The sequence below is a fragment of the Perna viridis genome, chromosome 14 (assembly GCF_037379345.1).
Source record: "Perna viridis isolate PV_CMFRI_1.1 ecotype Kerala chromosome 14, ASM3737934v1, whole genome shotgun sequence".
In the NCBI taxonomy this organism is placed as follows: Eukaryota; Metazoa; Mollusca; class Bivalvia; order Mytilida; family Mytilidae; genus Perna; species Perna viridis.
The window spans coordinates 309,973-333,581 of record NC_142458.1 but is presented as its reverse complement, the minus strand read 5'-3'; the positions used below and the strand labels follow the sequence as shown (position 1 = coordinate 333,581).

At 31.9% G+C, this 23,609-nt stretch overlaps 1 long non-coding RNA gene across 1 annotated transcript in view; it reads left to right on the top strand.

The window, feature by feature from the left end:
* The first annotated feature begins 8,322 nt into the window (after positions 1–8,322).
* The window catches only part of LOC148597649 (uncharacterized), a 79,509-nt gene continuing 64,222 nt past the window's right edge, over positions 8,323–23,609 (top strand). The window contains exon 1 of the long non-coding RNA XR_015918732.1: positions 8,323–8,614. This is a non-coding gene — a long non-coding RNA (uncharacterized LOC148597649). The remainder of the gene's footprint in view (positions 8,615–23,609) is intronic.

Below are 23,609 nucleotides of genomic sequence, written 5' to 3'. Positions count from 1 at the left end.
TACCCCTTTTTTCTAGACCCCCACCCCTTTTAGAACCCACTAAAGTTTACGTACGACACTACACAGGCCAGATGACGAATAGAATCGCCCTTAGGTAATTTTTAAAAAAAATAATTGTTTTATGGCTCAGACAGAACAGGTGACTCAACAGATGACAGGATTTACCTGTCCAATATTGCAGTATGCAAGATGTTCGTTCCCTTACAGTTCTGATCATCCGTGTGTATATTGTGTACAAAAGTGCGTTCCTGTTATATACAAGAAGCTTTTACAGATGAGATGATGACAAAGGTATACTAGTATATTCCAACATTACAGTAAAAATCCTTAATTGTATACTTTCAAAATAGCCTACATACATGTAGGGAAACTGAAGCTCTAAAGTTTGTCATACCTCTGGTGATAGCTATAATTTATATGATATGCATTAAACTGTATTGTACATACGTTTAATTAGATTCACCCATTCTACTTTTCGAAACACTATACGGTGGAATCTATATGTACAATCTATACCTGGTGTACACTGAACATACTATTTGTACAGTTCATATTGGTTACCAAGTGTCTACACTTTGAAGTTCAAGGAAAGTGTACATTGCGCGTTTTACGATTCAACTTTTGCGCCAAATGGATAAAAACTAGTTTAATTGTCCCAACATATTTCCCCGTGGTTGAATTGTGCTTAAAAAGACTGGCATTGATTGTGTTAGTTTATCTGTAAAAGGTAGTGATATCAAATATTTCATAAAAATATGAAAATAAAATAGAAGTTAAGAATATATATATCCAAAAAATGCCAAAAAGATGTAATCTACACTTAAATAGATTTACCTTGTATCGGATCTAGTATTGAAAAATCTTTTAAATGAACATTAACTCTGCCCGGATAACTCGCCGGTCCCAAGTCTGGATGTCCCTATCATATGTAAAATCAATTTCAATTCTTCCCATGCGCAGCTGAGCCACGGTGATTCACACGTCATACAGTAAGGACACAACCCATGTCATGCCAAAAACTGTTTTGAAATATAGGAGAGTTCTTCGTGATTTGGATTTGGTTGGCAAAAAATCTCTAGAGTGGCATGGGTCATCAACTTTACATCATCATAACGTTTTCGTCCTTTAAGATAATTGAAAAATTCTGTTGGTTCTCTACATTGCCAATAATACTCTTTTTATCCACAGAATTGTAAAATAAATATTCAGTAATTAGACTATGTGAGCATAAAAAATTTAGAATAATTTTAATGATAATAGAGGTTTACATATAAATATCATTTCAAATTTATTTTTTAAGTAAAAGAGTAAAAAATTTACACACAAAATATAAATTATTTGATTTAAATGAAACATTTTACGGAACCAAAATTGGATATAAAATAACAAAGTGATAAAGTTTTGAAAATTGGGATTCTAATCATGAATTTGCTAATTTCGTTGTTCATTTGCCAACCAATTTGACACTTAATGATATGAAAATTAGTGAATATGACATCACTAATGAGATTGGCGAACTCTCCTATAGTGGTCCAATTTCTATTTAAATACTCCATGAGCGAATCAATGAAAAACCAAAAACAATGTCATCCTTAAAGATCTGACAAGAATATCATAACATTATATCCATTACGAATAAGCCTATTCAACAGTTTAGTTTATTTATTGGGCGAGTATCGAGCTTTCTGTGCCATGTGTAGGATATTACCGTAAAACAGAAGGTGAGAGGCATACATGAATATTTGTCCATACCAAATGAATGGTTATTAACAAAGGTATCGAAGTGATAAACTCTATACAAGAGTCAAAATGAAAAGTCTGCATAAAATTTAAATGGTATTATCAAAGTACAACCGGAAAGTTTGCAACCATTGCAATGGTCATCGTGGCTGTCCTTGGTCCCCTTATCAATTGATTTTTTAATGTGACATTTGTGCATAAGAAATAATCAAACAAATAGTTGCTTCGACAAAAGTGAATAGAATGCATCATTTTCATAATTTTTTGGGGTAAATTTAGAGTCCTATGTCAGCTCCTATTTTGTAAATCTCTTGATCTGCCACACGAAACACGTACGAAGCCATATTACGGGATGTATTTGTTACCTAGATTATAAGTGCCCCCAGCTAAACCGACCACTTCCTGTATATTGTACTTAATTAACAGTAAAACGGAATATCGAGCTGTTAAGGCTAGAAACCACTAATTCCACTTCCCATAGGCTTCTATGCTAATTTCACAATATTCAATGGCTTCTCTGGACTTTACCTTAACTTTAACCTGCAGAGGACTATATATCAGCATGATTCTACATATGTCAGCTCACAATCCTCAGAATGGCATGTGGGGTTAGCAGACTTGCAGTGCAGTACTGTTCACTGGAAGTGAAGTGTCTATAAATAGCATGGGAAATCCCAGCGTTTTCACAAGATAGGAGTATATTTAGAAATTATTATGGAGATTAGGCTTCACATCACAAGAAGCAAAATGCACCTATAAAATACACAGAAATGTTTTTCCTTTCAGAAACTGTTTAATTTTTTTAAATGAGATGAGAACGTTTTTCACAGCACTATGAGGAACAGGGGTAATTTCTGCGTAGGACTATTTTTGCGTACGTTCCAAATGCTCATTGGTTGAATTGGTGGTCTGTAACCTTAATACCTGTAGTCATTTTCTCGTAATAAACGAAAATTTGAGTTTTACGTATACATTTTGACTGCAGATTTTGATTTTTTAAGTTAATTGTAAAGATCAATTAAAATCAATTTCTGTATAAGTTAAGTAAGGCAATCATGCTCACCAGTACAATGTTACAACAAACAACAGTACATATTCAAGTATTCTAACAACTGAACAGAAGATATACACGTTACAATTGCAAATACACAATCATAATTAAAGTATTTATAAGTTAAGATTGTAAAATGCATGGAATAGGAACCTACATAAATTACGCATCACCTTGAAATTTCCAGTGATTTTGAAATATATGCATGTACTATATTTTGAAAGAAGAGGGGCTTCTAAAATAATAAGGCTAGACATACTGGCGTCACAACTCGATACAAAATGAAATTCATCCTCGACACTTTTCATTGCGCACAAAGCACACTATCTATTTGACATCTCTATACCATAGTAACCCCCAGTTTCAATAAACAAGGAATGTGATGATTATCTTAGTTTACATCTAGTAAGGCATTTTTTGTAACAAGTCCGTTTTGTTAAATATTTTTGCAGACTTGGTACAAATTCAACAACAAAGTTCTACAAATAACACTTAGGACAGCCCTGAAAGGTTCCGTTTAGATCAAATGTTGAGTACCAGTCAACATAAAATTCAGACACTGCTAATGGAGAAGTGGTTCATGTTGGATAAAAAGTAATTCACGGTGAAGAAAAACCTACCAAACAAACGATGCTTCTGTGCAAATTTCATTTACAATCTACATTTTTGTACATACTTTTTCTCTACTGAGCGCAACAAACAAATAAAAAACTAAGACTGGTTATGTGATCAGTAACTGTTTCTAAACAAGAAGTAAAATTAAATTGGGTTGTTTTTTTGACGTGCTGTCTGATTCTCAGAAAGCCTGATAAAAAAATGTACTTTCGATTAAAATACTAGGAGTGTGAAATGTGGTGCACGATAGAACGTTTCCATGTGTTGTTACCTTTTGGTCCGTGGTCAAATCATAACTTGTCACATTACGCCATAATTCGTTTCTTTCCCCTGTATTTCCAAACTCATTGAGAAACTGGTCTCAGTATCGTATTAATTTTCCCATAGACTTCTATAGTGAAGTGCATATTTTTAGGATTTTTAAAAAAATATGTAAATTGATTCAATAAAACTTTCACTTATGTAGCATTTCTAAGAACATGTGAAAAAATAATTTCCCGCAAAGAAAATAGGGTGAGTCTACGAAGATTGGACAGAAAAGTAGTCTTGAACTATAAATAGCCATTTTCCCTACTTTCACTTTCGTTTTGCACTCACCAAACCAACCTTTTCAGTGGAACATTTTTATGATATTATGTTAGATTTTCTTTTAAAAAAGTTCTTCATCTTACAGTGTGATGTTTGCTCTATTTTTTAAGTCATTGTTCATGTCTTTTGACAAAACATTAGTTTGTAGAGAGGCAAAAAGAAAATGCACTATATTTTTATGGCATCCATGTTTTGACGTACACCCGCTCAGGGATATGCAATACGATACTGGTACCAACTCTTCGCATGAGAATAACTTCAAATAAGCACGCGAGGATAAGAACTTTCACTGCATTCAAAATCTTGGATGCAATTAATATTTTAAACTCGTTCTTTCCAAAATAGAAACAGGTTTGTATCATTCATCCCCGAGTACTCCAAGTCAGCTTAGATTGTTTGCGGTTTTTTTAGTTTATTTTTGTAATTACTCGACAGTTCCTTTCAAAAACTTGCCATTTTATTCATGTCGTTCTGTACTACGATTTCCTTACAATTATTTTTCGTTCTTACCTCCGAGATTGAAAAAAAATTATTTTTCCTACTAGAATTTTTCATTGAATGTATTGTTTATCCACCATCTTGTTTCTATGGATATTTTGAAATGTTAACTGCTTTAAGGATGCTTGCAATGAAAATTAATTCAACTAAATTTAAATGTACCATATGTATTATCATGCAGAATTGTTTTTCACCATTTCAGGGACCAGCCACCTGCTTGCCTCTATGGTGAATGACTAATTCAGTATATGCAAACTTGATAGCTAATGCTTTTTGAGAAGGGACATATTATGGCATACTGGTGTCCGTCCATCTGTTCTTCATACTTTGCACAATAAATCAAAAGTGCTGCCACCAACTTATCTAGAAAGCACTTTATCTGCGTGTCTGTCTGTTCATGTTATCTTTTAGATGTCTGATTGCAAGTAATTTCAGCTGTTGATATTAGAAATGAACATATATCAAGTAAGAAAAAATACGATCACTTTAATTACAAATAAAATGATATTGTAAAATATTTTATATATTTTGTTTGCATAAAGATTTTTACTTGTTTTATTCTACAGAGACGAGAAAGGAAGCATGTTTCATGGGTTGAAGCTGACCAAGAAGAAAAAGAAGTGCCAAAAAGCTGATTATGGACCTGAATTTAGACTTCCATTAGAATTAGAACTTCATACATAGCACAAGTTGCTTTGTCCTTGAGTTGCTGTTTGCATTGTTTAAAACTGCCAAATTTACTAAAGGTGATTCCTAAATAATTAAAGTTGTTTAATACTTTGATTTGACCTCCGTTGTAGTAGAAATTTGGATAATTTGTTCTTCCTTTTGAGAAAATAACTATCTTAGTTTTGTTAACATTAACTTTCATCTTCCATGTCTCCCAATAGTTTATAAACTTGTTCAAGGCTTCTTGCAGTTGTTCTGGTGTTTCATGCATTTATTTTAATCATTTGACAAACCAAAATAGTACTAGTACTTTGAAGAGAGAAAGCAAATCTAACAGAACATTTTTACGCAGAATTATTGCTGTTTGAATACATGTATTAGTGTTTATCAGTTTGAATACATGTATTAGTGTTCATCAGTTTTTGAATTTATATTACTTTCATTGAATATCCTGAAGTCATGTTTTGTGTTTCATCAAACTTTGTGAGATGCAATGTAATGAGGAACAGAGAGTTTTTATGTATTCCCTCTGTATGCCTTTTAAGATAAAAAGGAAATGGAACTTTGAATTGTTGGTTTTGTTGTTTTAGGCTCCCATTACATTCTGAAAATTCCAGAAAGTTGTTTATTGTAATTTGTATCTATAACTAAAACAAGTGACTTAAACATATCATTATTCAAATCATGTCTTAAAATTACACTCTTCCAAATAATTTAAAACCACGACTTCATTACTTTACAGGAATTTGTTGTAAACAGGTGACTGTGTTATAACATCTGACACAAACCAGCATCAGATATTGATCAAACCAATTACCTGAAATACAGTGTTTCCAAGGCCAAGCTAATTCCATCACCTGATTGATCTCCACTCATCCACTGTTACAGCTCTATCTTAAACAATTTCAGAGGACACACCAGCTAAAATGATCAAGCCCAGTCATTAACCTGCTAACCATCAAACCCAGCAGGACATTTGTTTGAATGCTTATTAGAATTTATAGTTTATATGTAAAATCCATTTATAGACAGATCACTTATAACAAAATCAAAATGATTCCTTGTTTTGATGTAACCAGTACAACTAATAAATTTCAATGAAAAGGTAAACTTTGAGTTTTAGTGTATAAATACTACAAAAAATACTCTGAAATTTGCTGCTCAGCTCATAAAAATATAAAGTATTGATATACATAATGTAAAAAATTTAAACATCTTTCTTAAAATAAAACTTCTTCTTGAAGCTTGTTACTCTAAAATTTCATTTGAATTTTCCACAAATAGAATTTTTGCAAAAGACATTTTGTTATGGTGCATTTTCTGAAGACCTATTTTTTCCCTTTAACGAAATTCCAAGTTAGGAAATTTCCGCACAGGAAACTAAACGAGATGAAATTTCCTTTAGGAAATTTGTACACAATAACTTTCCTTCAGGAAAAAGTTCTTCCCTAGTTTTTCCTTTAAGGAAATTTAAAGTGATAGAATTTCCTCAAACGAAATTTAAATTTCATATATCTCCTTAAGGAAACACTTTTTCCTAATAGGAAATTTTAAATCGATGCTTATTTTAAAATTTCCTTTGAGAGAAATAGGTTTTAAATGATTACTGCTTAGATGGTCACTATGTAAAAATGTAACTGGTACAGTTTTTACTAGGATGTGGGGTCTTTTGTAATTATCAGTGCTAGTGCACATACATGTAACTAGAAACTTGTATAAAGCGGGGATACTCCCCTTAGGAGTTTTATTAGAACTATCAATTTAAGAATCTTTTTGAAAGATTTCGATGATTCTGTCATAAAAAGTGACACTGTTTGGGAATCTGCTGGTTTGGTCTCTCCACGGATTTTACCGATGCACCATGGATTTTACCACGCATCATCTTGATGTGTCTTTTGCTTCGTTTTCCTATAACATTAGAGTTCCTTCACTGACCTGGTCACGCATCCCCGTGCATCAGCTAACTCCTTCCTTAACTGTATGGCGATCAGGACCGACGAAAAAAACAAAACACAATATGTTTACAATCAAAGCCGTGATAAAACAATAGCAGGTTTCAGGTGAAGTTTTCAGGAGCGTTATAGTGTTGTACATGTACATCGTTGACCACTGTTACACGTATCTACGTATGTTGCTTTTTCCCTCATAACGGCCCATATATATAATGAATCGAGCTAGTTTGATAGACTTTATATGCAAAAGGCGGATATTTTGAGATACATTTGAACTTGGGCAGGGCTTAGCTTTTATTGATGATAGTTAGAGATCTAATAAAATGGAAGGGACAGAAAGTGAGCAGTGTTCACAACTCTAAAAGATCTATACACACTGATTGCGTGTATATGAGTTGTTTAACGGTATTGTTGGGTAATATGGAAACAAAACAAAATGTAAACAAATAATATAAGGCTCTTTACAGAATATGGCCTATTCCTCCTACATTAACATACATGTATGATTGTAACAAGCACATGTACCAAGCTTGTGCTTTGAAAATGAGTCGTGCAGTAAAAGCATAATACACAATTCGGTCAGTATTACATTATGTGCCTGTGCATATCGACACATTAATATTAATGCATCGGGCTCAAATTTCAACCTTGTACATGTATATGTAGTTTATACATGAAGAAAAGTTACAAGTATAGTAAGTTCCGAGTTTACATACTTCCATTGACTGATAAAAAGGCTTTCAGTTTTTTCCCTCAGAAATTCGGAGATGATACATGTATGGTACATGTAGTTTATAAGTTTGAAGGGACAAAACTACAGTAAGGGGACCCTTTTTATCCCATTTTTTTACTTTGGTTTTTATTTAATTTAAGAATCTTTTTGAAATATATTAGGTAGCCCTTAAAAGGGCTGTTTTTTGTATGAAAATCTGGCATCTTCTCGGAGTCTGCGACCTTCTGACCGAATGGATGTTCTTTGGCATCTAAGTAAATATCTCTTCTTGGTTTGTATGGCACAAAAGCTGGTAGTTCACCAGACCGAGCTAGTTGACTTCCCTCAAGAGTATTCAGTACGAGAATATAGTACTACTGGGCTTGTCAATACAAAGATACAACAACAACAACAACTTTATTCAGAAAAACACTCAGCCGTAGTTCATGCTACGGAACAGGAGCGAATATATATATACAGTTTACTATGGAAACGAAATGAGTAGACAACAGACAATATTTTTAAATACACAAAAACAAAATACACTAATTCATTGTCACACAAATGTATTGAAATTCAAAAGTACATTTAGCCTTATCATCACCGGAAATTATATCACGTGGTTTGTATTTTACAACACGTTTATAAAAGAAAGTCAAACTCTCATATAGGTTTAACGGATTAATGTGACAATATGTGTACTAGTATACAATTTAAAAAAATATATGTATATATGGGATTACTGTGTGCCTACAAAAGTTTTGCAACTTTTGCGATGAAGATAGAAAGGTTAGTCAATACATTTGTGTTACAATACATTATCATTCCATACAATTTATTAACATTCGGAATATACTTATTTCTAAGTTCGGTTACAAGATCATGATTGCACAAAGCAACATAATGAAACTCATCCCCCAGCACTGTTCGACACAAAGTGCAGACCCGTTCATGTTGTGGTGTTCCGTACCATCTTCCTGTTTCCATAGGAAATTTTATATTGCATGTTCGAAGTTTACATATAACTGTTCTGTGATATTTTTTGAGTCTCAGTAAGTATGGCTCGAGACGAAACTCAATTTTAAACTTCGAATAAAAATTCCCTTGTATATTCCAAATTTCACTACATCCAATATCATCAAAAATTGATTTTATGTAACATATCCATTTGAAAGATCGATCACCGTTTTCATACATATTGAACATAAGATTATACAATTTACCAGATAATTTATCTGTGTTATTTACAAGTTTAAACCAGAAACATATCATTTTAAGCTTGATGCTGATTTCAATAGGGTATCGTCCTAACTCTCCTTACACCATAAAATTTGGAGTAGATGAACGGAGATTTAGGATTTTCTTGCAAAATTGAAGTTGAATTTTTTCTATATTTGACTTATTTTCAAAGCCCCATATTTCTGAAGAATGGGTTAAAATAGGGGCTACTAATGAGTCAAATAATTTCAATTGCAAATCTATGGGAATACTTATGTTATTTACCTTGTAATAAAGAGCATAAAGAGCTTTTTGTGCCTGCTCTACGAGTTTGTTTCTGGACTTATAAAAATTACCATTATAATTGAATATAAGACCCAGATATGTATACGAATCACATATTTCTATATTCTGCTCAAAAATATTAAAATGTACCCTTCTAGTAGATTTCCGCTTAGAAAAAATTGTAATTTTTGTTTTTGAAACGTTCACAGTCAGCTTTCAAGTTGCACAATATTGATCAAATACATCTAAAGCAGTTTGTAATTCCTCAGGTGTATCCGCAAAAATTACAGTGTCATCTGCATATAGAAGTATAAACAATTTAATATAAAATCCTATATTTACTAAACTTTTTGTATCTAGATATTGTAAACTTGAAATAGAGTTTTCGGTAAAAAACTCTTCCAGATCGTTTAGATACAAGGCAAACAGAAATGGAGAGAGTTTTCCCCTTGACGGACCTCTATTTCACATGGGAAATATTCTGTTTTAAGTTCTCCCATTTTAACACATGATTTAATATTAGTGTACATGTTCAAAATAACATTAAACACTTTCCCACTAATATTATTTTTTAATAATTTTTGAAATAATCCAACTCTCCAAACTGTGTCAAAAGCTTTCCTGAAATCAATGAAAGCACAGTACAATTTTTTACCTGATGAAAGATATATAGAAATGAGGGAGTGAAAAATAAATATATTGTCCTGTGCACTATAACCTTTCCTGAAACCACCTTGAGAGTCAGATATAAGTCGAAATTCATCAGACATCTTATTGAGTCTAGTGTTTATCACAGAGGTAAACACTTTACCCAAGTTGGATGTAAGACAAATTGCTCTATAATTATCTAAATCATCCCGATCACCTTTGTTTTTGTATATGGGTTTAATAATTCCAGACAACCAAGTACCAGGTATCAAGCCCGTATCGAAAACAATATTGAACAATTTTACATATATTGGCAACATATTGGCAATAGAACTTTTTATAAATTCATTGACAATTTCATCGTCACCTGACGCTTTACCATTTTTTAAAGATTTAATTGCCAACTTGATTTCATCTTCAGTAATAGGACAATCCAAAATGGCAATCACATCTTCATCAACATTAAAACTATCAGCATCAGGATCAAACTCCGTATCATCGTCATTTTTATTTAACGATTTAAAGTATTCGTACAATTGCTCAATAGTGATTTTATTATGAGCATTTGTTCCTCCTTTTCTTACTCGATTCAAAATTTTCCAAAGTTTTTTTAAATCTTTCTTGAAGGTTAGACGTAAATCTTGTTCGAATCTGTGCTGATAATTTTTGTAACTCGTATTATTTGCGAGTTGTACTGTTTACTCGCATTTTTAAGAGCCTCCCGGTTTTCTCTATTCTTAATAAAACAATACCGATTCCGTGCCTTATGAAATTTTGCACGTGATTCGGCACACTTTTTATCGAACCAAACTTTATGATTTTCTTTTTCGGTACTATGGCGCTTTGGTTTGCCAAATGAAGACAATGCCGATGTTTTAAACAAAGCAGCAATTTGACGGACAACTTCGTTTAAACTATCAACAGACACTTCACCTTGACCCTGTGACCGAATTTCTTCCAATTTTGTTTGTAACTCAGTTAGACATGTGACGTCATTATTAATCGATTCAATAAACCGGTTCTCCTTATAACTCACCCATCTAGGGACATGCGTAGGTGAGTTATAAGGTGGAGGCGTGGGATTTATAGTAACTGTGCGCACTGAAGCATTGAGACAAAACGTAATACAATTATGTACGTCAGAAAATAACGGATCAAAGTCATTCACATTAAAAAAAACTAAACAATTCAAAACAATGCGAAGACAATAATACATAGTCAATTAATGAAACATTTTTACAAGTTTTAATACCGACTTGGTAGTCATTTCCTGGTAATCTACCATTACCTATATACAAATTATTTCTTTTACAAAACTCAATCAATTTATATCCAAAATTATTTGGAGCTGACTGATCTGTAGAATACCTTTGTAAAGGAATATTATTTTGTACTAACACCTGATAATCATATACATAAGACAATAGGTCATCATCATCTACAATTTCATCTAATATTTCAAAGAGAGAGTCTTCTGGTATAACCACATCATTCAGAAGCTTAGTTTTAGCATTAAAATCACCAACAGGACAGACATTACAATCTGTTTTACTGTTTAACACCAACATTTCATTTTCTATATCTGTAAATGCTTCATTAGTAGCATACTTAGTATTTTCAGGAGGTATATAAATTCCACCCAATAATAAATTTTTGTCAGTACTCAAAATTTCTGATTGGATTTCCACCCACTGAACAAAATCACAATTTGTAATATGAAATTTTAAAAACTCTTTTATCCCTTCTCGATAAACAATTACAATTCCACCTGATTTCTTTACAAATTTCGACCTATATTTTGAAAAGCATAAATAACCTTTTGGCAAATTGCCTTCAATATCATCATAACTATCAGTTTTTGTTTCTACAAAAATTAAAATGTCATTTGTCTTTATTAAATTACAAAATTCTGGACACAACAATTTGGACTTGAGCCCACAGACATTTAAACACGATACGTGTATGTTTTTTAACACATCACTACCAACGTTCACAGTTCGACTCCTGTTAGCGAGTTCCTAGCTACCCCCAGCGGGAGGGGGGATGCAAAAGTCACCACGTTGGTTTCCGGGCTGACCAAAGAATTGCGGAGGTGGTTCCCTGGACACTTGAGTTGGAGGAGGTATAGTAGATTGTCTACTAGTAGATGGACGTTGATTGTCCATAGGAAATGCCTGTTCATTAAGGGGGTTGTTGACTAACTGGTTCCCAACGTACAGTTTATCCAATACTAGTGGTACATTACGATTACCCTGCTGCTTAAGCTCAATCATTTTCGGGATAAGTTCTTTTCTCCTGTTGCTTATTTCAGTGGGGTATTGTTGGAAAACTGCAACGCCCCTTCTCCCTTTGAGTTTATCAATGGCAGCTGACCTTACCCGTTCATGGTCACTATACTTAGCAAACTTGGCAATAATGTTCCTGGGCTTTCTGTCAACCCTTTGTCTAAGCCTAAGAACATTACAGAATACAAGCACAATTGTTTCTTTTATAAGTAAACGACCGCAAAGCGGCTATGTGTACTGATTAACAAAAAAAACAAAAAAAGGTGTAACGTCCGCCGTTGAATGAACAGAAAATGTGTCGATTAGCCAAAGTGAAGGAATTTGTAATTTAAGTGTTTCTCTGAGGCTGTGTCGCAAATAGAATTTATTTATTTATTTATTTATTTATTTGTTTCTTTTTTAATGATTTAAGATGTGATTGCAGCATAAAAACTTCAAAAAGTAATGTGGGGTCTTTTGTAATTATCAGTGCTAGTGCACATACGTGTAACTAGAAACTTGTATAAAGCGGGGCTACTCTCCTTATGAGTTTTATTAGAACTATCAATTTAAGAATCTTTTTGAAAGATTTCGATGATTCTGTCATAAAATGTGACGCTGTTTGGGAATCTGCTGGTTTGGTCTCTCCACGGAATTTACCGATGCACCATGGATTTTACCATGCATCATCTTCTTGATGTGTCTTTTGCTTCGTTTTCCTATAACATTAGAGTTCCTTCACTCACCTGGTCACGCATCCCCGTGCATCAGCTAACTCCTTCCTTAACTGTATGGTAATCATGACCGACGAAAAAAACAAAACACAATATGTTTACAATCAAAGCCGTGATAAAACAAAAGCAGGTTTCAGGTGAAGTTTTCAAGAGCGTTATAGTGTTGTACATGTACATCGTTGACCACTGTTACACGTATCTACGTATGTTGCTTTTTCCCTCATAACGGCCCATATATATAATGAATCGAGCTAGTTTGATAGACTTTATATGCAAAAGGCGGATATTTTGAGATACATTTGAACTTGGGCAGGGCTTAGTTTTTATTGATGATAGTTAGAGATCTAATAAAATGGACGGGACAGAAAGTGAGCAGTGTTCACAACTCTAAAAGATCTATACACACTGATTACGTGTATATGAGTTGTTTAACGGTATTGTTGGGTAATATGGAAACAAAACAAAATGTAAACAAATAATATAAGGCTCTTTACAGAATATGCCCTATTCCTCCTACATTAACATACATGTATGATTGTAACAAGCACATGTACCAAGCTTGTGCTTTTAAAATGAGTCGTGCAGTAAAAGCACAATACACAATTCGGTCAGTATTACATTATGTGCCTGTGCATATCGACACATTAAAATTAATGCATCGGGCTCAAATTTCAACCTTGTACATGTACATGTAGTTTATACATAAAGAAAAGTTACAAGTATAGTAAGTTTGAGTTTACATACTTCCATTGACTGATAAAAAGGCTTTCAGTTTTTTCCCTCAGAAATTCGGAGATGATACATGTATGGTACATGTAGTTTATAAGTTTGAAGGGACAAAACTACAGTAAGGGGACCCTTTTTATCCCATTCTTTTACTTTGGCTTTTTTTCAATTTAAGAATCTTTTTGAAATATATTAGGTAGCCCTTAAAAGGGCTGTTTTATGTATGAAAATCTGGCATCTTCTCTGAGTCTGCGACCTTCTGACTGAATGTATGTCCTTTGGCATCTAAGTAAATATCTCTTCTTGGTTTGTATGGCACAAAAGCTGGTAGTTCACCAGTCCGAGCTAGTTGACTTCCCTCAAGAGTATTCAGGTACGAGAATCTAGCAGTTGGTTTCTCTCATTTTCCACCTCTGGAGACTGCTTTACCAAATAAACATTTCAATATAATCATAAAAGTTGTTGTTTTTCTGCTAGAGTATTCATTTTCATACTGAAAATTCAGAACATCATTGCCCTGCTATAAACATGAGTTTTCTGTTAAAATTTTTATATAGGTACCCTATTCCAGGCATGAGACTAATATCTCAGTGTTAGCCAGAAAATATTACGTTTGATAAAAAGCTGCTGCATTAGTCAAGCTAAGCAAATTTGTGGTTTATTCTGACATGGTAGATACATGAGCTGTACTATGAGTTCCAAATCATTATTTAATCCCCACTTGTGACTTCCATATATGGAAATATTAATATTCGAACCTCCTTTTTTGTCTTTAACTCAAGGGAGCCTCTTGTTTAAAGTAAAGTATAATGACTGGTACAACCAACTGTTTTAAACTATAGATATGGTCATTTCAATTATAATAAATCCAAAAAAAATTATACCAATATCATAGTTTTAAAAAAATATAGCTTTTCATATGCAGAAAATACAGATTTTAAGCCATTTTGGTACCCCAGGCAGATACAAAAGGACCTCAATATGACAGGAAAAGGACTTTTTCTTTAAAACAGATAGCTATGATGCAAGAAAAATAGTTTTGTGGTATAAATATTATAATAACAACTGTCTGCTTTAGATACTTTTTGAAAAAATTCAGTTTTTATATGAAAAAACACCTTTATTTTTCTTGCCACATTAGAATCTGTCCATTTGAACCACTAAAAAAAGTCCACTGAAAAATTGGCTGTTGACTTTTGTGACATTTCTGTGTTTAAATCAACCAAACAGTTATATCGCAACTCACTTTAGCTATTTATTGGAAAGAAAAACAAAAAATATAAAAAATATTCATTTTTTCATATATAAGAGGCAATGTATGGAAAATGACTATTTTCAAGTCCTAACCACATACTTAAAAATGTGTTGTAACTTGAAAACTATCCTTTATGCAGGAGTATAAATTGCTTTAGGTTACATGAATATAGATATGCTCATCATAAACAGTCAAGATAATAATTTTATTGAACTGATATTATACAAATTCATGAAAACAAAATGCATTTCCAAATTTGGTAAAGATTAACCATAAATGCAAAAAACCAGAGCTACCATAAAAAATCAGGTTCAAAAGTTGGCTAATTCATCTTAAAAGTGTTACCTGCATTGGGGTACTACTTTTTCAGCTGGTAAAGACCACTTGCTGAATGTCCAACTTTACTTGAAAAACTGGCTTACTAGGTCTCAGTATCGTATTAATTTTCCCATAGACTTCTGTAGTGAAGTGCATATTTTTAGGATTTTTCAAAAAATATGTAAATTGATTCAATAAAACTTTCACTTATGTAGCATTTCTAAGGACATGTGAAAAAATAATTTCCCGCAAAGAAAATAGGGTGAGTCCACGAAGATCGGACAGAAAAGTAGTCTCGAACTATAAATAGCCATTTTCCCTACTTTCACTTTCGTTTTGCACTCACCAAACCAACCTTTTCAGTGGAACATTTTTATGATATTATGTTAGATTTTCTTTTAAAAAAGTTCTTCATCTTACAGTGTGATGTTTGCTCTATTTTATAAGTCATTGTTCATATCTTTTGACAAAATATTAGTTTGTAGAGAGGCAAAAAGAAAATGCACTATATTTTTATAGCATCCATCTTTTGACGTACACCAGCTCAGGGATATGCAATACGATACTGGTACCTATTACTAATAAACATTTCAATATAATCATAAAAGTTGTTGTTTTTCTGCTAGAGTATTCATTTTCATACTGAAAATTCAGAACATCATTGCCCTGCTATAAACATGAGTTTTCTGTTAAAATTTTTATATAGGTACCCTATTCCAGGCATGAGACTAATATCTCAGTGTTAGCCAGAAAATATTACGTTTGATAAAAAGCTGCTGCATTAGTCAAGCTAAGCAAATTTGTGGTTTATTCTGACATGGTAGATACATGAGCTGTACTATGAGTTCCAAATCATTATTTAATCCCCACTTGTGACTTCCATATATGGAAATATTAATATTCGAACCTCCTTTTTTGTCTTTAACTCAAGGGAGCCTCTTGTTTAAAGTAAAGTATAATGACTGGTACAACCAACTGTTTTAAACTATAGATATGGTCATTTCAATTATAATAAATCCAAAAAAAATTATACCAATATCATAGTTTTAAAAAAATATAGCTTTTCATATGCAGAAAATACAGATTTTAAGCCATTTTGGTACCCCAGGCAGATACAAAAGGACCTCAATATGGCAGGAAAAGGACTTTTTCTTTAAAACAGATAGCTATGATGCAAGAAAAATAGTTTTGTGGTATAAATATTATAATAACAACTGTCTGCTTTAGATACTTTTTGAAAAAATTCAGTTTTTATATGAAAAAACACCTTTATTTTTCTTGCCGCATTAGAATCTGTCCATTTGAACAACTAAAAAAAGTCCACTGAAAAATTGGCTGTTGACTTTTGTGACATTTCTGTGTTTAAATCAACCACACAGTTATATCGTAACTCACTTTAGGTATTTATTGGAAAGAAAAACAAAAAATAAAAAAAATATTCATTTTTTCATATATAAGAGGCAATGTATGGAAAATGACTATTTTCAAGTCCTAACCACATACTTAAAAATGTGTTGTAACTTGAAAACTATCCTTTATGCAGGAGTATAAATTGCTTTAGGTTACATGAATATAGATATGCTCATCATAAACAGTCAAGATAATAATTTTATTGAACTGATATTATACAAATTCATGAAAACAAAATGCATTTCCAAATTTGGTAAAGATTAACCATAAATGCAAAAAACCAGAGCTACCATAAAAAATCAGGTTCAAAAGTTGGCTAATTCATCTTAAAAGTGTTACCTGCATTGGGGTACTACTTTCTCAGCTGGTAAAGACCACTTGCTGAATGTCCAACTTTACTTGAAAAACTGGCTTACTAGGTCTCAGTATCGTATTAATTTTCCCATAGACTTCTATAGTGAAGTGCATATTTTTAGGATTTTTCAAAAAATATGTAAATTGATTCAATAAAACTTTCACTTATGTAGCATTTCTAAGGACATGTGAAAAAATAATTTCCCGCAAAGAAAATAGGGTGAGTCCACGAAGATCGGACAGAAAAGTAGTCTCGAACTATAAATAGCCATTTTCCCTACTTTCACTTTCGTTTTGCACTCACCAAACCAACCTTTTCAGTGGAACATTTTTATGATATTATGTTAGATTTTCTTTTAAAAAAGTTCTTCATCTTACAGTGTGATGTTTGCTCTATTTTATAAGTCATTGTTCATATCTTTTGACAAAATATTAGTTTGTAGAGAGGCAAAAAGAAAATGCACTACATTTTTATAGCATCCATCTTTTGACGTACACTTGCTCAGGGATATGCAATACGATACTGGTACCTATTACTAATAAACATTTCAATATAATCATAAAAGTTGTTGTTTTTCTGCTAGAGTATTCATTTTCATACTGAAAATTCAGAACATCATTGCCCTGCTATAAACATGAGTTTTCTGTTAAAATTTTTATATAGGTACCCTATTCCAGGCATGAGACTAATATCTCAGTGTTAGCCAGAAAATATTACGTTTGATAAAAAGCTGCTGCATTAGTCAAGCTAAGCAAATTTGTGGTTTATTCTGACATGGTAGATACATGAGCTGTACTATGAGTTCCAAATCATTATTTAATCCCCACTTGTGACTTCCATATATGGAAATATTAATATTCGAACCTCCTTTTTTGTCTTTAACTCAAGGGAGCCTCTTGTTTAAAGTAAAGTATAATGACTGGTACAACCAACTGTTTTAAACTATAGATATGGTCATTTCAATTATAATAAATCCAAAAAAAATTATACCAATATCATAGTTTTAAAAAAATACAGCTTTTCATATGCAGAAAATACAGATTTTAAGCCATTTTGGTACCCCAGGCAGATACAAAAGGACCTCAATATGACAGGAAAAGGACTTTTTTTTTAAAACAGATAGCTATGATGCAAGAAAAATAGTTTTGTGGTATAAATATTATAATAACAACTGTCTGCTTTAGATACTTTTTGAAAAAATTCAGTTTTTATATGAAAAAACACCTTTATTTTTCTTGCCGCATTAGAATCTGTCCATTTGAACCACTAAAAAAAGTCCACTGAAAAATTGGCTGTTGACTTTTGTGACATTTCTGTGTTTAAATCAACCACACAGTTATATGGCAACTCACTTTAGCTATTTATTTGAAAGAAAAACAAAAAATAAAAAAAATATTCATTTTTTTCATATATAAGAGGCAATGTATGGAAAATGACTATTTTCAAGTCCTAACCACATACTTAAAAATGTGTTGTAACTTGAAAACTATCCTTTATGCAGGAGTATTACTTGCTTTAGGTTACATGAATATAGATATGCTCATCATAAACAGTCAAGATAATAATTTTATTGAACTGATATTATACAAATTCATGAAAACAAAATGCATTTCCAAATTTGGTAAAGATTAACCATAAATGCAAAAAACCAGAGCTACCATAAAAAATCAGGTTCAAAAGTTGGCTAATTCATCTTAAAAGTGTTACCTGCATTGGGGTACTACTTTTTCAGCTGGTAAAGACCACTTGCTGAATATCCAACTTTACTTGAAAAACTGGCTTACTACTAATAAACATTTCAATATAATCATAAAAGTTGTTGTTTTTCTGCTAGAGTATTCATTTTCATACTGAAAATTCAGAACATCATTGCCCTGCTATAAACATGAGTTTTCTGTTAAAATTTTTATATAGGTACCCTATTCCAGACATGAGACTAATATCTCAGTGTTAGCCAGAAAATATTACGTTTGATAAAAAGCTGCTGCATTAGTCAAGCTAAGCAAATTTGTGGTTTATTCTGACATGGTAGATACATGAGCTGTACTATGAGTTCCAAATCATTATTTAATCCCCACTTGTGACTTCCATATATGGAAATATTAATATTCGAACCTCCTTTTTTGTCTTTAACTCAAGGGAGCCTCTTGTTTAAAGTAAAGTATAATGACTGGTACAACCAACTGTTTTAAACTATAGATATGGTCATTTCAATTATAATAAATCCAAAAAAAATTATACCAATATCATAGTTTTAAAAAAATATAGCTTTTCATATGCAGAAAATACAGATTTTAAGCCATTTTGGTACCCCAGGCAGATACAAAAGGACCTCAATATGGCAGGAAAAGGACTTTTTCTTTAAAACAGATAGCTATGATGCAAGAAAAATAGTTTTGTGGTATAAATATTATAATAACAACTGTCTGCTTTAGATACTTTTTGAAAAAATTCAGTTTTTATATGAAAAAACACCTTTATTTTTCTTGCCGCATTAGAATCTGTCCATTTGAACAACTAAAAAAAGTCCACTGAAAAATTGGCTGTTGACTTTTGTGACATTTCTGTGTTTAAATCAACCACACAGTTATATGGCAACTCACTTTAGCTATTTATTGGAAAGAAAAACAAAAAATAAAAAAAATATTCATTTTTTCATATATAAGAGGCAATGTATGGAAAATGACTATTTTCAAGTCCTAACCACATACTTAAAAATGTGTTGTAACTTGAAAACTATCCTTTATGCAGGAGTATAAATTGCTTTAGGTTACATGAATATAGATATGCTCATCATAAACAGTCAAGATAATAATTTTATTGAACTGATATTATACAAATTCATGAAAACAAAATGCATTTCCAAATTTGGTAAAGATTAACCATAAATGCAAAAAACCAGAGCTACCATAAAAAATCAGGTTCAAAAGTTTGGCTAATTCATCTTAAAAGTGTTACCTGCATTGGGGTACTACTTTTTCAGCTGGTAAAGACCACTTGCTGAATGTCCAACTTTACTTGAAAAACTGGCTTACTAGGTCTCAGTATCGTATTAATTTTCCCATAGACTTCTATAGTGAAGTGCATATTTTTAGGATTTTTCAAAAAATATGTAAATTGATTCAATAAAACTTTCACTTATGTAGCATTTCTAAGGACATGTGAAAAAATAATTTCCCGCAAAGAAAATAGGGTGAGTCCACGAAGATCGGACAGAAAAGTAGTCTCGAACTATAAATAGCCATTTTCCCTACTTTCACTTTCGTTTTGCACTCACCAAACCAACCTTTTCAGTGGAACATTTTTATGATATTATGTTAGATTTTCTTTTAAAAAAGTTCTTCATCTTACAGTGTGATGTTTGCTCTATTTTATAAGTCATTGTTCATATCTTTTGACAAAATATTAGTTTGTAGAGAGGCAAAAAGAAAATGCACTACATTTTTATAGCATCCATCTTTTGACGTACACCTGCTCAGGGATATGCAATACGATACTGGTACCTATTACTAATAAACATTTCAATATAATCATAAAAGTTGTTGTTTTTCTGCTAGAGTATTCATTTTCATACTGAAAATTCAGAACATCATTGCCCTGCTATAAACATGAGTTTTCTGTTAAAATTTTTATATAGGTACCCTATTCCAGACATGAGACTAATATCTCAGTGTTAGCCAGAAAATATTACGTTTGATAAAAAGCTGCTGCATTAGTCAAGCTAAGCAAATTTGTGGTTTATTCTGACATGGTAGATACATGAGCTGTACTATGAGTTCCAAATCATTATTTAATCCCCACTTGTGACTTCCATATATGGAAATATTAATATTCGAACCTCCTTTTTTGTCTTTAACTCAAGGGAGCCTCTTGTTTAAAGTAAAGTATAATGACTGGTACAACCAACTGTTTTAAACTATAGATATGGTCATTTCAATTATAATAAATCCAAAAAAAATTATACCAATATCATAGTTTTAAAAAAATACAGCTTTTCATATGCAGAAAATACAGATTTTAAGCCATTTTGGTACCCCAGGCAGATACAAAAGGACCTCAATATGACAGGAAAAGGACTTTTTTTTAAAAACAGATAGCTATGATGCAAGAAAAATAGTTTTGTGGTATAAATATTATAATAACAACTGTCTGCTTTAGATACTTTTTGAAAAAATTCAGTTTTTATATGAAAAAACACCTTTATTTTTCTTGCCGCATTAGAATCTGTCCATTTGAACCACTAAAAAAAGTCCACTGAAAAATTGGCTGTTGACTTTTGTGACATTTCTGTGTTTAAATCAACCACACAGTTATATGGCAACTCACTTTAGCTATTTATTTGAAAGAAAAACAAAAAATAAAAAAAATATTCATTTTTTTCATATATAAGAGGCAATGTATGGAAAATGACTATTTTCAAGTCCTAACCACATACTTAAAAATGTGTTGTAACTTGAAAACTATCCTTTATGCAGGAGTATTACTTGCTTTAGGTTACATGAATATAGATATGCTCATCATAAACAGTCAAGATAATAATTTTATTGAACTGATATTATACAAATTCATGAAAACAAAATGCATTTCCAAATTTGGTAAAGATTAACCATAAATGCAAAAAACCAGAGCTACCATAAAAAATCAGGTTCAAAAGTTGGCTAATTCATCTTAAAAGTGTTACCTGCATTGGGGTACTACTTTTTCAGCTGGTAAAGACCACTTGCTGAATATCCAACTTTACTTGAAAAACTGGCTTACTACTAATAAACATTTCAATATAATCATAAAAGTTGTTGTTTTTCTGCTAGAGTATTCATTTTCATACTGAAAATTCAGAACATCATTGCCCTGCTATAAACATGAGTTTTCTGTTAAAATTTTTATATAGGTACCCTATTCCAGACATGAGACTAATATCTCAGTGTTAGCCAGAAAATATTACGTTTGATAAAAAGCTGCTGCATTAGTCAAGCTAAGCAAATTTGTGGTTTATTCTGACATGGTAGATACATGAGCTGTACTATGAGTTCCAAATCATTATTTAATCCCCACTTGTGACTTCCATATATGGAAATATTAATATTCGAACCTCCTTTTTTGTCTTTAACTCAAGGGAGCCTCTTGTTTAAAGTAAAGTATAATGACTGGTACAACCAACTGTTTTAAACTATAGATATGGTCATTTCAATTATAATAAATCCAAAAAAAATTATACCAATATCATAGTTTTAAAAAAATACAGCTTTTCATATGCAGAAAATACAGATTTTAAGCCATTTTGGTACCCCAGGCAGATACAAAAGGACCTCAATATGGCAGGAAAAGGACTTTTTCTTTAAAACAGATAGCTATGATGCAAGAAAAATAGTTTTGTGGTATAAATATTATAATAACAACTGTCTGCTTTAGATACTTTTTGAAAAAATTCAGTTTTTATATGAAAAAACACCTTTATTTTTCTTGCCGCATTAGAATCTGTCCATTTGAACAACTAAAAAAAGTCCACTGAAAAATTGGCTGTTGACTTTTGTGACATTTCTGTGTTTAAATCAACCACACAGTTATATGGCAACTCACTTTAGCTATTTATTGGAAAGAAAAACAAAAAATAAAAAAAATATTCATTTTTTTTCATATATAAGAGGCAATGTATGGAAAATGACTATTTTCAAGTCCTAACCACATACTTAAAAATGTGTTGTAACTTGAAAACTATCCTTTATGCAGGAGTATTACTTGCTTTAGGTTACATGAATATAGATATGCTCATCATAAACAGTCAAGATAATAATTTTATTGAACTGATATTATACAAATTCATGAAAACAAAATGCATTTCCAAATTTGGTAAAGATTAACCATAAATGCAAAAAACCAGAGCTACCATAAAAAATCAGGTTCAAAAGTTGGCTAATTCATCTTAAAAGTGTTACCTGCATTGGGGTACTACTTTTTCAGCTGGTAAAGACCACTTGCTGAATATCCAACTTTACTTGAAAAACTGGCTTACTACTAATAAACATTTCAATATAATCATAAAAGTTGTTGTTTTTCTGCTAGAGTATTCATTTTCATACTGAAAATTCAGAACATCATTGCCCTGCTATAAACATGAGTTTTCTGTTAAAATTTTTATATAGGTACCCTATTCCAGACATGAGACTAATATCTCAGTGTTAGCCAGAAAATATTACGTTTGATAAAAAGCTGCTGCATTAGTCAAGCTAAGCAAATTTGTGGTTTATTCTGACATGGTAGATACATGAGCTGTACTATGAGTTCCAAATCATTATTTAATCCCCACTTGTGACTTCCATATATGGAAATATTAATATTCGAACCTCCTTTTTTGTCTTTAACTCAAGGGAGCCTCTTGTTTAAAGTAAAGTATAATGACTGGTACAACCAACTGTTTTAAACTATAGATATGGTCATTTCAATTATAATAAATCCAAAAAAAATTATACCAATATCATAGTTTTAAAAAAATATAGCTTTTCATATGCAGAAAATACAGATTTTAAGCCATTTTGGTACCCCAGGCAGATACAAAAGGACCTCAATATGGCAG